Source organism: Lytechinus pictus, chromosome 12 (genome assembly GCF_037042905.1).
Source record: "Lytechinus pictus isolate F3 Inbred chromosome 12, Lp3.0, whole genome shotgun sequence".
Lineage (NCBI taxonomy): Eukaryota > Metazoa > Echinodermata > Echinoidea > Temnopleuroida > Toxopneustidae > Lytechinus > Lytechinus pictus.
Window position 1 is genome coordinate 21,228,239 of NC_087256.1, and position 15,327 is coordinate 21,243,565.

Consider the following 15,327-nt stretch of genomic DNA (forward strand, 5'->3'; position numbering starts at 1 on the left):
AAGCAGATAGTATGAGGTTAAGATAGAGTGTGAATAAAAAAAAAGATAGTATGGGGTTAAGGATAGTCCGGGGTTAAGGATAGTATGGGGTTAAGGAAATGCAATATGAAAAGCATAATAGACCATGTGGTGAGTGGACGAGTTGGCAGTAGACGAATTGGCAATTTACCCCTGATTCTACTTAGCTGTAAGTCTAGTCTGAGATACACCGCATGAAGACAATATTACAAAATAATATTTTATCCAAAAGCAGGCTAGTTCGGAGTCACAAACACCATGTTCAAGTTAGAAAAAATAACCACCTTCTTCTTCTTCTTCCAAATACTTCACTATATTCTCTCACTGGATTAATGATTCAAAAGCTGTTATGTAAACATGGGAAAATCTAATACTTCCTCCATAATCTCCCTAATGCTTCTGACCTATTAGCAATCTGAATATTTGTATTATCTATATCTTGAGAGTAATACTACAGTGATTAAGGCCAAATTAGTCATTCAAATGATGTAGATCTATTTCATTCTCTTTGCAGAAATTAAAGGGGTGCTATAAAACAAGAAGCGACTTGCAAGGAAATGGTGCAAAGAAAATCGACTTGGTAAATCGGTTTCAGAGACTTTCAAGGGAGATGACAAATAGTAATTTGAATTTGATTGGGGCTCAAAAGCATGAATACTTACTCCGATTCAATCAAGGATATACATTACAATAAGTGGGATAATTTCAACAGAAAGAACATTTTAAAAACAAGAAAGAAAGAAAGAAAGAAAGAAAGAAAGATAGATAGATAGATGAATAGATAGATAGATAGATAGATATATAGAAAGTCTGAAAAAAGGAACTAGTGGGAGAGAATGGACAAGTATATAAGAGAAACAAGTCATATGGCAAATAAATAAGACATGACATGTCATATATGTCATATAAGTAACAAAATCATAGAAAGAGATATTTGAAAAGTGCAGACAAAGACAGAGGAGTCAGGCGCGTAACCAGGGGGGGGCGGTGGGGGCGGTCGCCCCCCCCAAAAGTCCCCAAAAAGAAAAAAAAAGAAGGGAAAAAAGAGAGGAAAAAAGGAAAAGGGAAGGGAGGAAAGGAAAGAAAGGTAGCTTTGTCGTTTTTTTTCTTCTTTTTATTCTTTATTTTTTTCTCAAAAGAGAAACTCCTTCACTCTTGCTCTAAATTTATATATAAATTTTGCTTCCGCGCTGCGCGCGGTTAAATGACAATATTGAAGTTCTCCATTGTTTCCCCCAACCTTTCTCTAACCCTGCTTTTCCACCTCAGCTATATGTGTTTCTTGCCAGTTGAAGTTCAAATGTAGACATTAGGGCATGGAATTAGAGTAAGGTTAGGCCGAAGTATATGAAGTTATCTTTTTTTTTTTATCGCGCAACTTCTGGTCGGGTCGGCTCCGGGCGGGTAAAATCTTTATATCAATTTCTGCCGTCACCTCCATAAAGTCAACTTCTCCCGCTTTTCAGCTCATTACTAAACAACCATAATTTGGGGCAAACAGGTTCCTATTTTAAAAAGAGGAATGTATAAAATTTGTGTCGTATTGAATAAGAAAGTACAATATTTTTTTTTCAAATTCTATTAATCTTCATGTTATTTCCCTGCACATTCATCTCCTGTCCTGTTTTGCGCCCTCAGTTTGAAATTTTGAATGACACTTAGGTTTCTTTATAATTTAAAAATGAAGCGCTTCAGGATAAGTCAAAGAAATTAGGCATCCTTTTTTATATAATTTCAATAAATCACTGAAGTTTTAACTTTTTGCGCACTATTTTCCTTGTAATGAAGTTCAATAATCTTAGGAAATCAATTGAATTAGAGCCGATGGGGTATTAGAGATATCTGCATTTGATGAAATGTCCGCCCTTTGAAATTTCAGAGTTTTATTGCTCTGCGCGGGGGAGGAATATCTTCCTCCCGGCATATACACTTCTTTCCTCTGTTTTGCGAGTTAAAGATATGCACTGTCGCTAAATTGTTTGTAATCAAATCTGATCTTTCCAAGGGAAGTATTCAATATATTTTTGAGAATACCCTTTTCTCGGGACCCTTTTCATGGCAAAAAATTGATAAAACGCTTTAGCTTCCGCGCTTCGCGCGAGGTTATTATGATTTTAATTTCCTCCATTGTATTCCTTTTTGTGCGTTCACAATCACTTGAAAACAAGATTCAAAATCACAATATAGTAAACTGAATTGGAGCTGATATAGGTACTAGAGACAAGAGAGACGGCTCCTTTTCATTTTAATTTATGAAACACCAAAAGCTTTGCGCTTCGCACGGGAGGGGGAAACTCCCCCTCCCTGCACCCACCCCCTAGGGAGCGCGCTTTGCGCGCTCTGTAAGTGTTGGCACGCTTCGCGTGCATTTACCGCCCCCTCCAAAATGAAATCCTGGCTACGCGGTTGAGAGGAGTTAAAGCAGGATTGAAAGAAACAAAAGATATGACTATAAATCAAACAAAAGTGAATAAAAAGATTTAAACAAAATTGAGAAAAATCAAGACTTTTAACCAACCTGTCACCAACTTCAGGAGGTTAACTACACAATTAAGCCATCATTAAGCAAGGAACCTATGAATTTTCTGACTCATATGCCCTCAGTCCCACGCATAAACTTCCTGCGTTGTGATTTCTGTTTCTCTCTGGGCGTGTCAGGTGAGAAACTACTTTCCAAGATTAAATTTAGAACACTGGGGATTTCAGAAAAAGGATCTCTTTCCTCTCGGAGCAAACTTGATGAAATGGGAGGGGACTAACTATCAAGGAGCATAAACTGTGACAGTGAACTTTGGTTTAATTAGATATATGCATCTGTCAGTGAACTTCTTGAGGTTCATTCAACTGTTAATATCCATTAACAGTATTATGTAAATAGTGATATCAATTAATGCAGAAACTGTTAAATAAGGCAATCAATAAATTCAGTAATTGGTCGGATTATTGGATAACATGCTTGGGAGATGCATGAGACTTCAGTTTGATCTATCTAATACCATGGTTATAGAGTTTACCTACTATTGCACAAGTTAAAATTTCTGTGAATTGTTTACTTACAAAAATGACAAAGAACTGAATAGAATTAATATTCAAATCATAAAAGTTTAAACTTTAAATAATTACACTAATCTAAATCCAGTGTTTGGCAGGTCACTATACACAGCCGATCTGGATTTATTTTAAATCCATAAAAATCATGTATGGATGCTTTTCAAACTTAGGCTAAAATCATATTATGAAAAGGACAGTTGCTCCAGTGACAATTTCTCCAATGGAAAATCTGCACGTTATTAAAGCCAAACATAAAATCTAACCTCCAACATTAAACAAACTCTAATCCTTTTCTTCACATTATTCTGAACCAAAAACTCTATTACAATCCTCACTCTAAACCCAAAGCCCTCTGAGAAATTAAGACCAGAGCAACTGTCGTAGGAGCACATGTTGTGTCACCGAAGAGGAGTGTTCAGATTAGACATAATTACAGTCAATACATAGCTACATGTAAGAATGTCAGTTCATTCAAAGAATTTGTTTACAAATGACTTCCCTCTTTCCACGTTTTGAGTCAATTTCTTCAATCTACCTCGGCCAAACCCTCCCTACAGACCTATTATCCTGGACCCCATCTGATTGATAGGTCCCCTCCCATATGAATCTATCTCCCCCATGCAGGAAATGGATTTCTCTAGCCAAAAGTTGGTTGCCTTGGGAACAAGGTCCAGTGGGCCAATCTGATTGGCTAAAAGCTGTCAAAGTCTATCTCAGCTGATTGGGGAAGTTGGGGCTAGTCTTGAAAATAGTCTAGTTTGGCTGTTTTGACACTTTTCTTTCCAGTTTAACACCACTTTATATTAGAACTGTTTTGACACTTTTTTTCTTTGAAGTTTAATACCAATTTATAATATAAGAAAATTATGTCTTTTCTTCATTTTAACTTCATTTTTACTTTGAATCAAGATAGAACCAATGCATGATTCAAAACAAATCATGACTACATTCTTCCTTGTCTTTGAGATGCAGACCCAGATTTTTGACTCATTCTCAAACTACAACTAGAAATATTAAACATTACACAACTTTTGAGCTCACACATAATATAACCACACATGGACTTACACTCACAGGCCCGTATTCTGAAGTCGGGTTTAACTTGAACTCAGGCTTAAAGTTGTGGTTTAAGTATGGATAGCCAATTGTTACATAAATCACTAACAGGAGAGATATCATATTTCAGCTCATTTGGCTCTCAAATCATTCATAATTGTCTAGAAAGTATAAAAAGATGATCGTCTTCACAATTGATGAATCAGGAAAGAGCACAGTAAACATAAGAAACATATAACTTAAAGGACAAGTCCACCACAACAAACAGTTGACTTGAATAAAAAGAGAAAAATCCAACAAGCATAACACTGAAAATTTCATCAAAATCGAATGTAAAATAAGAAAGTTATGACATTTTAAAGTTTCTCTTGATTTCACAAAACAGTCATATGCACATTCTGTTCAATATGCAAATGAGGAGACTGATGACGTCATCCACTCACTATTTCTTTTGTATTTTATTATATGAATTATGAAATATTCTAATTTTCTCCGCATTGTCAAGTGAAACAACAATTAATTCCTCCCTGAACATGTGGAATCGGTATTGTATGATACTATATGGTTCAGTCAACTTGATCCTTATTGCAAAATCTGTAAAAAATGAAATATTGTATACTTCAAATAATAAAAAACAAAAGGAATAGTGAGTGAAGGACATCATCGACTGTCTCATTTGCATGTCACCGAGTTGTGCATATCATTGTTTTGTGAAAAATAAGCGAAACTTTAAAGTGTCATAACTTTCTTATTTTACATCCAATTTTGATGAAATTTTCAGCGTTATGCTAGTTTGATTTTGCTCTATTTATTCAAATCAACATTTTTCTGGGGTGGACTTGACCTTTAATAAAAATTTTGACACTCATGGCTTCCCATAATTTTAGCACAGAGTTAGACCATGGTCTAAGTTAAACCTGATTTCAGAATACGGGCCACATTCTTTGCCTTTCTAGTTTTAATATAATATAATCTTGATCTATCATTACAGAACAAAGACTAACCTCTTGAAAAAGGCCACTGAAGACAATAGCCATGGATGCCCTCTTCAATGGTTTGAGGCCCCGGTCATTTGACCTTTAAATTTTTTGGCCCTTTTTCTATATTTCCCATTTATGCTGTAATATAGGAAAGTGCCATATGGAAAAGTGACCTTGCCGTAAAAATATTGAAATTCATTTCTTGAATACTGGTAAGTAATTCATTTCCACTAAAAAATAGCTCGCTTTGACTAACAGATGGAACCCACCTCTAGTGCATAATCAGAAACTACATACCAATGCGTTCAGGTGATCCACTTACATGTGGAATGAAACGCAAAAAGTTCAAATGTTTTAAAATTTATTCAGATGTGGTTCCCAGATGCCTTAATATCTTTCAAAGACACCATAGGACCAAAGGAACAAGTGGACGGGATCAGCCGTATGACCGCATTGAAGCCATTCTGGATTATAGGGATAAGGGAGAGTATACCTATCACAAGAGGCTGTAATAATGGCAATTCCATATATTCAAGAAGGAATCAAGCCTCATTTCACATTGTTATGATGAAAAATAGGGCATTTCATATAATCAAATACAAGAGAAATCGTGAGTGGGTGACATCATCAGATCCCTCTTTTGCATGCCGACCATGTCACTGTTTGTGACAGCAAGTGAGGTTACTGAGGTTCCAAGCAAGAATACTGGAATTTTCTCTACATTATTTTAAAAAGAATTTTTCAGACATCATAATTCATATCAATCACCATCTATTTAATAATAAAACTCTTATTGCTCGTTATCACTATCTATAATAAAAATAATTTGCATTTTGTATTAAGCAGGAGCCCTTCACTTTTATTCTTCTTGTTGACGTTGAATTTTCAGTCCCAAATCTAAAATTCATGCAATTTCATATATGTTGAAACAAACAAACAAAACGTACATAAAACTATTTTTTTTTAAATCCAACTGAACCATCCAAACTAGGATTATAAGCTCAGGAGTCCCCCTTTAAAATACTACTGTCTACAACAACTCGCAACCCCCCCCCTTAGACTACCATAACATTTCAATCGACACCAGCTGGATCAAGTGCATATTCCAAGTTCACGCTTATCGCCCCAAGTTGTTCTTGCGGTCTCCTTAAACCAGAGAACTGCAGCCACGTAAATATTTGTATTGCCAGCCTGTTAACCTGCATGTTTCAACCCCCTCATTGCCGCAAAGTGGCGATCCCCTGTAGCCGTGGGATCCTCATCTTGTAGCTATCAGTGAGCAAGAGTTTCATGTTTTTTATGCTTTGAATTGGCAACTTTGAACTTCTGTGATCGAAGATGTTGTTGTTAGGGTGAAGGAACCACGTATCAGTTTCATTTTCCTGATAAATATTGTCACTATCACAACAAACTGGTCACCATGTGTACTTTGATGTACTTTGAAAAAAAATGAGGATGAAGTTTGGCACTTTTTTCATTCTTTGATGAATTGATCATCATTTTTAGGGTGAATTTTCAAAAATAATTTATTTTGTAATTCGCAGCGAAATCCATTATAAACAAATATTGATTGAATGATTCTCTCTCTTCCCTGTCTCCCTTTCTCTCTCTCCATCCCTCCCGTCCTCTCTTCTTCCTCATCTGCAGTTTGTGGCAGACAAAACTCTTTAAAAGAAAGGTTTGCTGTGGATTTTAAATACGAAAGAACAATTTTGATTGGTTCTTGGTCAGTGTTTTCAACAAAGTGCACATGAAACAGCATTCATGATTGGCCATTACCATTCCTTGCAATTACTGCCAACCTTGTGTTATGGAACCCAGTCTAAAAAATTGCTTGGATGATTATAAGACCTGAGGACAGTCACCTTTTGAAAACCTGATTTCAAGTAAAATTCTCGCAAAGAATCTCTTTTACCTGGTAGCTTACAGCAGACGACGCCAGTCATCAACCCGGGTCGATAGTGGCACGCTCTTTCAAAGTGTGAATCAAGGCAGCAGCTTGCGTCGATCCTCCCTGATGCTATGCACGATGACTGACCCTTGTTCTGATGTGGACAGTGTTTTCCAATACCTCCTAAATCATCCTAGAAATCGAAAAAAGGGAGAGGAAAAAATCTCAATGTTACTTTAAAGTGAAATATCAGATTGTTTCCATTTTCAGATATGCAAATGATTGCTATTTCAAATTCAAATTCCTTTTATTTCCGCATCTCTCTAAAAAAACCGAGATACAATACATCAGAATCAAATCGAGCAAATGATTCCAGAAAAAAAATGGCAACTGTAAAATTTTTACAAAATAAAAAAAATATATAAGGTAATGAATGGTATGTGATGGAGTAGCAAAAACTTTGGTTGAAACATAATATAAAATTATTTGAAATGAAAAATATGATTCCAATGTCAATAGCTGAAATGTAATAAGTACCAATGAGTTTAAAAATGAAGAAATTAATGTAAATTAAACTCTACATGATAACAGATTTATAGACTTTTTAAAACAATACAGCCTGATATGATTGCCATATATATCTGGATATGCTTTTGTAAATATTTTCCCCATTCAAATAAAAAAAAAGTTAATAAGTGTCATAAGACAACCTGCTAGGTCACCAGTCATGTTCATGCAGCAGTATTCTTTACATTTACCCATCAACTGGACAATATCATAAGAATGATAATTGTTTCACGTAATTGCAAAAGACACACATTTCTAATATTGAAATGAAGGCCACCTGTTAGTGCCAACCAAGAAAACACAATAGGCTTAAAGCAGGATTAGTCAAAGAAACCTTTTAAAATGTCATAAAATAAGAGTCCCTCTTAAGTAGTAGGCCTACTAGTCATAAGTACTCTCTATATCTACTCTGTGGTATTCTGTGGCAGTTTGGTCCAAGGGCCTACAAGACGCTCCTATGTGTACAAATCCCTGTACAATTGTTACAAGTGTGTTTGTTTTGCTTTCGAAGACACCCTTCTACCAATACCCCACACCACCATCCCTCCCGGTTGTACCCCCTTCAACCTGATGTCATAGACACCCTAAACAATGGCGGAAAAGATCAGTTAGCCAGCGCCCCTACTTACCGAACTACTCAAGTGTCTTAGGATGATTTGAAAATAATTGTGGGGAATCTTCTCCTCTTTTGGGGACCTTTGTGGTAGGACTTGAGAAATGAAGTACCATTGAATGGACACCTTAACTGCATTAGGTGTAATGGCACTCAATAGTTTGGATACCACCAAAGTGTAAGGAAAGGTGTTAATTCAATCAAGGGGTTCGCCAAATCCCTATTTCAAATAGAAACTGATCTTCAAACTTTATCTGGAGGCAGTAGGCCAAAAGACAGCAGGGGTAACCAAGAACACAGTCATATGAAAGTCGGACAGATTACTGAAGAAGCAAAATATTTCAGAGAGGATTTTAGGAGATTTTGCACATTTTACAGGTTTCAAAAACTCTGAAAAAGCCACAATGAGAATAAATTTCAACCTGACTCATCTGTGAAGGCCAACTTTGATAACCTTAAATGCTCATATGATTTCTTCAAGAAAGATAAAAAAGTCAACACACACACATATGAAAAGGGTCTTTTTTTTCTTAAAGGGATACTCTGGGCTGAAAATAATATCTGGATAAATAGAGTAACATAAACAATGCAGAATGCTGAAAATTCCATCAAAAAACTGATGACAAATGACAAACTTAATTTATTATTTATTATACATTTCAAACTTGAGTCGGATTGTTTTAGTTGCATTCAAACACAACCCCCCAAAAAACACCTAAGAACAAAATGCATGATTCTGACTGGTTCCAAATCAAGTTGATGTTGATAATTAGAGTTGCGATTGATTGCTTCTTTTTCTGCAACAGTCCCCTGAAGAGTTTGTACCTCTTCTCATTTCAGGTAACAGATCACACCCAGCCAGTCAGTTCTTGATATCAAAAGAGAGGTATCCTCTTCAGAATTTTCATTGCTTCCTCCACCCACAGGAAGCCTGTGGATTACAGAGGAGACAGACTGCATCACCCTCCGATCTGCTTCATGGTCAAAGGCCTCCAGCCACAGAAACGGAACAGATTTTAAGAAATTTTTAAAAAATAGCATGGAGAAACACCCAGATGAAGAAATATCTGTTTTATTTCATCTATCTGTCCCAACGTAATAGATTCTGAAGAATTTAAAAACAATGGAAAGGGATACGCCCTGTTGAAGATAGTTCTGTTACATTTCATCAGTCCCCTGTAGGTTAATAAGTATTGCAAGAATCCGTCCACTTCACACTTCAAAATATATTATATAGGTATCTTGATAAGACATTTTTACTGCCTTCTCAAAGCAAATTAAGGGCCTTTTATTAAAGTATTCAATAGGAATCAAGAAAATCCTTCAACATCTTTTCTTTTTATATATCACTAGAGGGGTGGGGTCAATTTAACCCTCAAGTTTCATAGCATGAGAATGAATCTTGAATCTTTGGGAACTCCTGTCTTGCATTTTGTGATATTATAAAACAATCACCAACAATTTTCACATTCTTTTCAGGTTGTTGAGGAAGAGCATTATGTTAAAAAAAATATCGCTCTTTTGAAGCACTGGCAATAAAGATATGATCAGACTAAAATATGTTCAGGCTAAACATTTTTGTAGTATATCATTTCCACAATAAAAAAAAATAGTTGATTTCCTCTTGATCTGGTTTAAGTGATACCTATATCTGAAAAGACAATCATACCATTCCTTAGATGCATTTATTTCTTATATTTATCTTTATGTTTATTGAGTTTCTTCTGTCTATAAAATGACAAAAATATGATTAAAATATGGTTATAATGCTTAATATTCTCTTGTCAGAAATAACCGAGTTCTATACATATCCAACTAGCAAATACTCAAATATGAATAGAATGATAATTTAATCTCATAATTTTTCTAGTAGTTTGTTTTTCAAATTTGTTAGAATTATATTCTCGCACTTAATCATGTTGTTTTAATCATATCATGGAACAGCAAGATTTTTTTGTCAGTGGTTAAAGATTGATGAGGATGGGGAGGATGATATGAAGAAGGAGGAGGGGAAGGGATCAAGGGGGATAACTTCTAGGGTACAAATCCTTGGTGTTTGGATACCAAGGGGTGTAGTGTTTTTGGAAGGAGTAACCCCAGCAACCTTGTGGAAGCCAGGGGTTGTCAATGCGCCCATGTTGTGTTTTCAATGGATTACCCATGGCTAGCGTTCTTCACTTTTGAAACAGACCACGGTATGCTAGGAATTGACTACCTTGCTTTCACAGAACTAACGAATGGTAACAAACTCATCTAAGTTTGTGTTCAAAATCTCTAGGTTTTTATAAGCATACCAATAATTTACAAATGTAAAAAATCTAATTCTACACCAACACCAGCTGCTAAGACCGAACCTGATATCACCAAACCTTTACCCACAATTAATCACAAGTCTTTAATTGCATGGCAAATTAGAACTCAAGATTTAAGAGTTCTTCAAAGGTATTGTCAAAGATTGAGACCTACTTCTTCTTAACAAGCAAACAATTAAAGTACAAGGATTGTTTATAATCCATACCGGAAAACAACAAACAACCGACAAGTTCAAGGCTTAGAGCAATGAGTTGAAATTTGAATGATGATCATTTGGATTCAGACTCATTAGGGTAGGTTACGACGCTACCTGGTGGGGTATCCTGCCGGCGGGGATCGAACAAAAGGCATCCCAATTACTGCCAATCAAACGAAGTCTAATGAATCACTGTCTTGTCAAGACTGTCATTATCTCATTAGCAAATGAAGATGGGAAGAGATAGACAGGCTTGGCCAAACAGATCATGTAATTTGATTAACGGCTCAGAGGGCCATGATAGGCTACGTTTAGAGCAAGAACGGCAGGCGATCATATCCTCGTGGCAAGCTTCAGCGTCCTTCTGGATCTGAAATGACATGAGCTGCCCGGCCCACGGACTGGGCCTACCCTGGTGATGCATCATATGACATTTCCTTTCAAAAGGTGCGATGTTTACACAGTATTATATAACAAACTAGTCCTACATTGATGGGTTGGGAATGTCCATCTGGATCTGGTGATGTCATCGCCTTTCAAGAAATGAATATCTGTTTCAGCAGTCACTGACCATGCAGTGTCTGTGCTGGAAAAATTGCCAAGCAAAGCTATATGGGGTGGTACTATAGAGTACTTATCCTTTATCATTGGAAGTTCTAGGCCCCCTTGCAGAAAATTGCAATCAAACACAACAATGAAAATCATATACAGGTTGCTTTACAACCAATCAAATGTGTAAATTAGAGACTTGTGACTGATTTTTCTAGTTGTGTTTAAATGCAAATTTTTTCTGCTACAAGCCCCTAGAGTGATAATTCTCCACATTTTTCCCCTTTTATTTCAGCAGTTTCAGGTCATAGATGACTAACATTTCAGAATAAACTGACACCAAATCTGAAATATGAAATAACATTTTCCATAGTATAGGAAATGGATGCCACAAAGCAATAAGAAACACAGTGATTGTTTAATTGATAATGAATGAACAAATGCTCATACAATTTCAAGAACCCTTTGAAATTATTTCATGCATTGCAGAAGATGGTGTCACGTAATTGTTACCGATTGAATCAATCAAACTCCCTTGTGAGACAGGGCCCCTGGTGTAACATGTCTACCAGCACATTCACAAATCAAACCAGAAACAAATTGAATTCCGAAGATGCATCACTCATACACCATCCTGAATGACACGTGTCACGGCAGTTACATCGATGACAACTGCCTCGCATATTGCTTCCTTTTCTTCTCGTTCCTCGTTCCCCAAGAACGATGACCTCCCGAATGGTGCTGACAGCGGGGATTTTGCCAAAATTAATGAATTCCATTCATTTGTACTATTGTCTTTTCCTCCGATGTAGTTATAAATGAGATATGAGTAATGTGAATTTCATGTAATGGGATTATGAGTTTGGTGAGAGTATGACAAGTGAAATATATCTATGAATACACATGATTTATGCGAATCCATATTTTAAATTTTAAAAGTGCTGTTAGCATGGTGATGATAAGGATCCACAGCATATACATTGCACCATATTTCTGTTAAAAAACATTTATAGGTGCAGGCTCATCCAATAAAGCTAATTGTTACACATTTGCTGAGATAAGTGAGTTTTGAGAGATGTCTGTTGTACAGGGCGCGACACTGGCACTGGTCCGACGGTCCCAGACCAGTAAAAATTGCTGTCGGGCCAGTAGTTTTTCAGAAATAGCCAGATTTACTGGTCCGACATGACTAGTAAAAATATATCAAACTGATACAAATGATATTTTCTCCTCTTTTGTAAATTATAAAAATAGCTCTGGCATCTTAAAAAAATGACTCCCCAAAATTGAGAAATTGCTCTCATGAATTGTGTTGTGGGGGGCAATAAAAGCAATTAAAGTCAGCAAAATAAACTCAGTCTCTTTTTTTATATTTCTTTATTTTGGGGGACCAGTAAATTTTAGGTTCGGACCAGTAAAATATTGGGGATCTACTGGTCCGACATGAACAGGTTGGACCAGTAGAAAAAAGGTTTAGTGTGGAGCCCTGTGTTGTACAATGAACAATAACGAAAGAGCTAGGCAGATGATACAGGAATATTTATGGAAGCAAAATCATGAATAAACATTTAAGAATTAGGGAAAATTGTAATATTTTCTCAAGCATATCATTAGGAGATCAGCTGTAAATAGTAACCATTGAAACATTCCTAAATATTTATTTCATTGAATCTCTAAGGATTTAAATTAAAATCTTTACAGATTTAATATAAATCCAGTGTTCAAATGGTCAATATTCACAGTTGATGGGGATTTATCTTCAGTCCATTTATTTCAGAGTGTAGGATTATCCGTTCACGTTACAATTCTATTACTGTGCCTTTCAGAGTGAATGTGATATCTGTATTGATGATACATTGGAGGTATATTCCTCAACATGGGGTCTATTTCCCCTGTACTCATTTTCAAGACAGCTGGCATAACCATACCTGACCAGAGGGATCCAATTGAAGCAATTTCTTTTCTAATTGGTAATAGAGCTCTTCAATATATGGGACACGTAAACAACAGACAAAATAAAGTAAATGGGTGCAGATACAGCTCTCTTCCACTTCTTATACCCTTTTTACACAGGATTTTCTTAGCCCCGGACTATCGCTAACCCCGTACTATCCTTAACCCTGTACTATATTTTTTCCTTTTCACACATGCCAAATTGTTATTGCTAACCCCGGATAAGGAATGCTTGCTTTTCACACACGAAACTCGCTAACCCCGGACTAGTGGTAGCTCATTCACTCGTACCCTTTTTACGCACGCTAAAATTTCCTTAACCCCGTACTATAGGTGGGGCTAAATTGCCATTTAGCCCCACCTATAGTACGGGGTTAAGCTTAGCCCACTTTCGTTTTACACTAGCGATCTTAACCCCGTACTATCGCTCTTAGCACCGCAATTGCTGGGATAACCCTGCTTTTTTGCAGGGCCAAATAATCCCGTACTAAAGGTGGGGTTAGCCCACTTTGCAAAAATGCTGTGTAAAAAGAAAGTGGGCTAAGCTTAACCCCGTACTATAGGTGGGGCTAAATGGCAATTTAGCCCCACCTATAGTACAGGGTTAAGGAAATTTCAGCATGTGTAAAAAGGGTATTAGTGTATATGGTACTGAGGTGGAAGAAAAACAATACTGATGAATAAAATAGGCATTATGAAAGATTGTGACTTTGAAGAGTCAGAACTGAGAAGGAAATAATAAGGGAATGATTAATATTGGAAGTGTCAGTTGTGCATGTTATCTCGTGTAGATTAAACCTAAGGACTTGATTGTTGTGAAAGACCACTTATCATACTTGTACTATGATGCTTTGTACTTGAGCTTATGTATCTTGGAATAATAATAGATTGAGATATGCATATGTTTATGATTTCATAATTACCAAATTCATAACATGTATATTTTTTAATGGGAATGAATAAATGTATGAAGGTTTTAAGAAAGTTATCACCAGAAAATGTATACAAAAAGAGAAGACACTTTGTCTGATACAGTGATACTCCGAACAAAAAAAAAGTATGCAAAAACACAATTATTCTTTTCAAGATCTAAAATTACAAACCACTTACAAATTCTGTACGCAGAAGGGAATAATGTCCTGTACTAAGAATTAAAACTGAGCTGATTGAATGTTTGAAACATTGCAAAGTGTTCAATAGCTCTAGACATGATAAATGACTATTGATGGGTTTATGAGTCATTAATCACCAAGTGACATATATCTCTCTTTCCAAATCTGCTTTGATTCATCGATACACCTGTTATCTTTGCTGATTACTATTCAAACAGGTAAATGAGTTTGCTGGATTAGCCCTTCAAAAAGTTGGAACAGATTGTTACTGTCAAGGGTTATTAAAGATCAAGGCCCGTTTTCACAAACAATAGAGTACTGGGCATGCACAACATTGCCTTTGTGGTTCTTCACTACACTACACTCTTTTAAAGTTATTCTGCATTTTGAACATGAAAGAATGAATAACTTTGCAGTAATGTGCTGAATATTTGACAGGGGGAGGGGGTGCTGTAGATGAATGTGTTTTATTAGTGTCATTAATATTAGCTACAAGGGCAGAAATTAATATACTTCAAGATAAGAGGATATGTGTTTCAAGTTCTTTTGTTCTGTAACAGATACAGTCAGTTGCACAATAATTAAAAGCCTACTGGTATGTGGCACACAACGTTGGCCGACACAAACATTACAATGAATTATAAATATTTGTTTGTTTGTTTGTTTGTTTGTTTTATTTTTATTTCTGCGTTCACAATACATTATCATAAATATTTACATTGTAATATACAAAATAATTCATAATATTGATCGCATCTCTCTGTGTAACAGGACTCTGAACAGATAATGTTATATACCCTAATCTAAAAATGCAAATCAAGAGAAATATATATCCATCTTGAAAGAATATAAAATTTCATTAGTTTTATATCATTGGAATCGCAATCAATTACACTGATATCGAAACCTGTAGATAAATTACAAGGTTATGATTTTAGTCCAACGAGTCATTATAAATCAAATCAAAGTCTGTCGTTGAGCACAATAGTGCCTGTTTGTTCAAGAATGAGTATCTGATATGGATGATT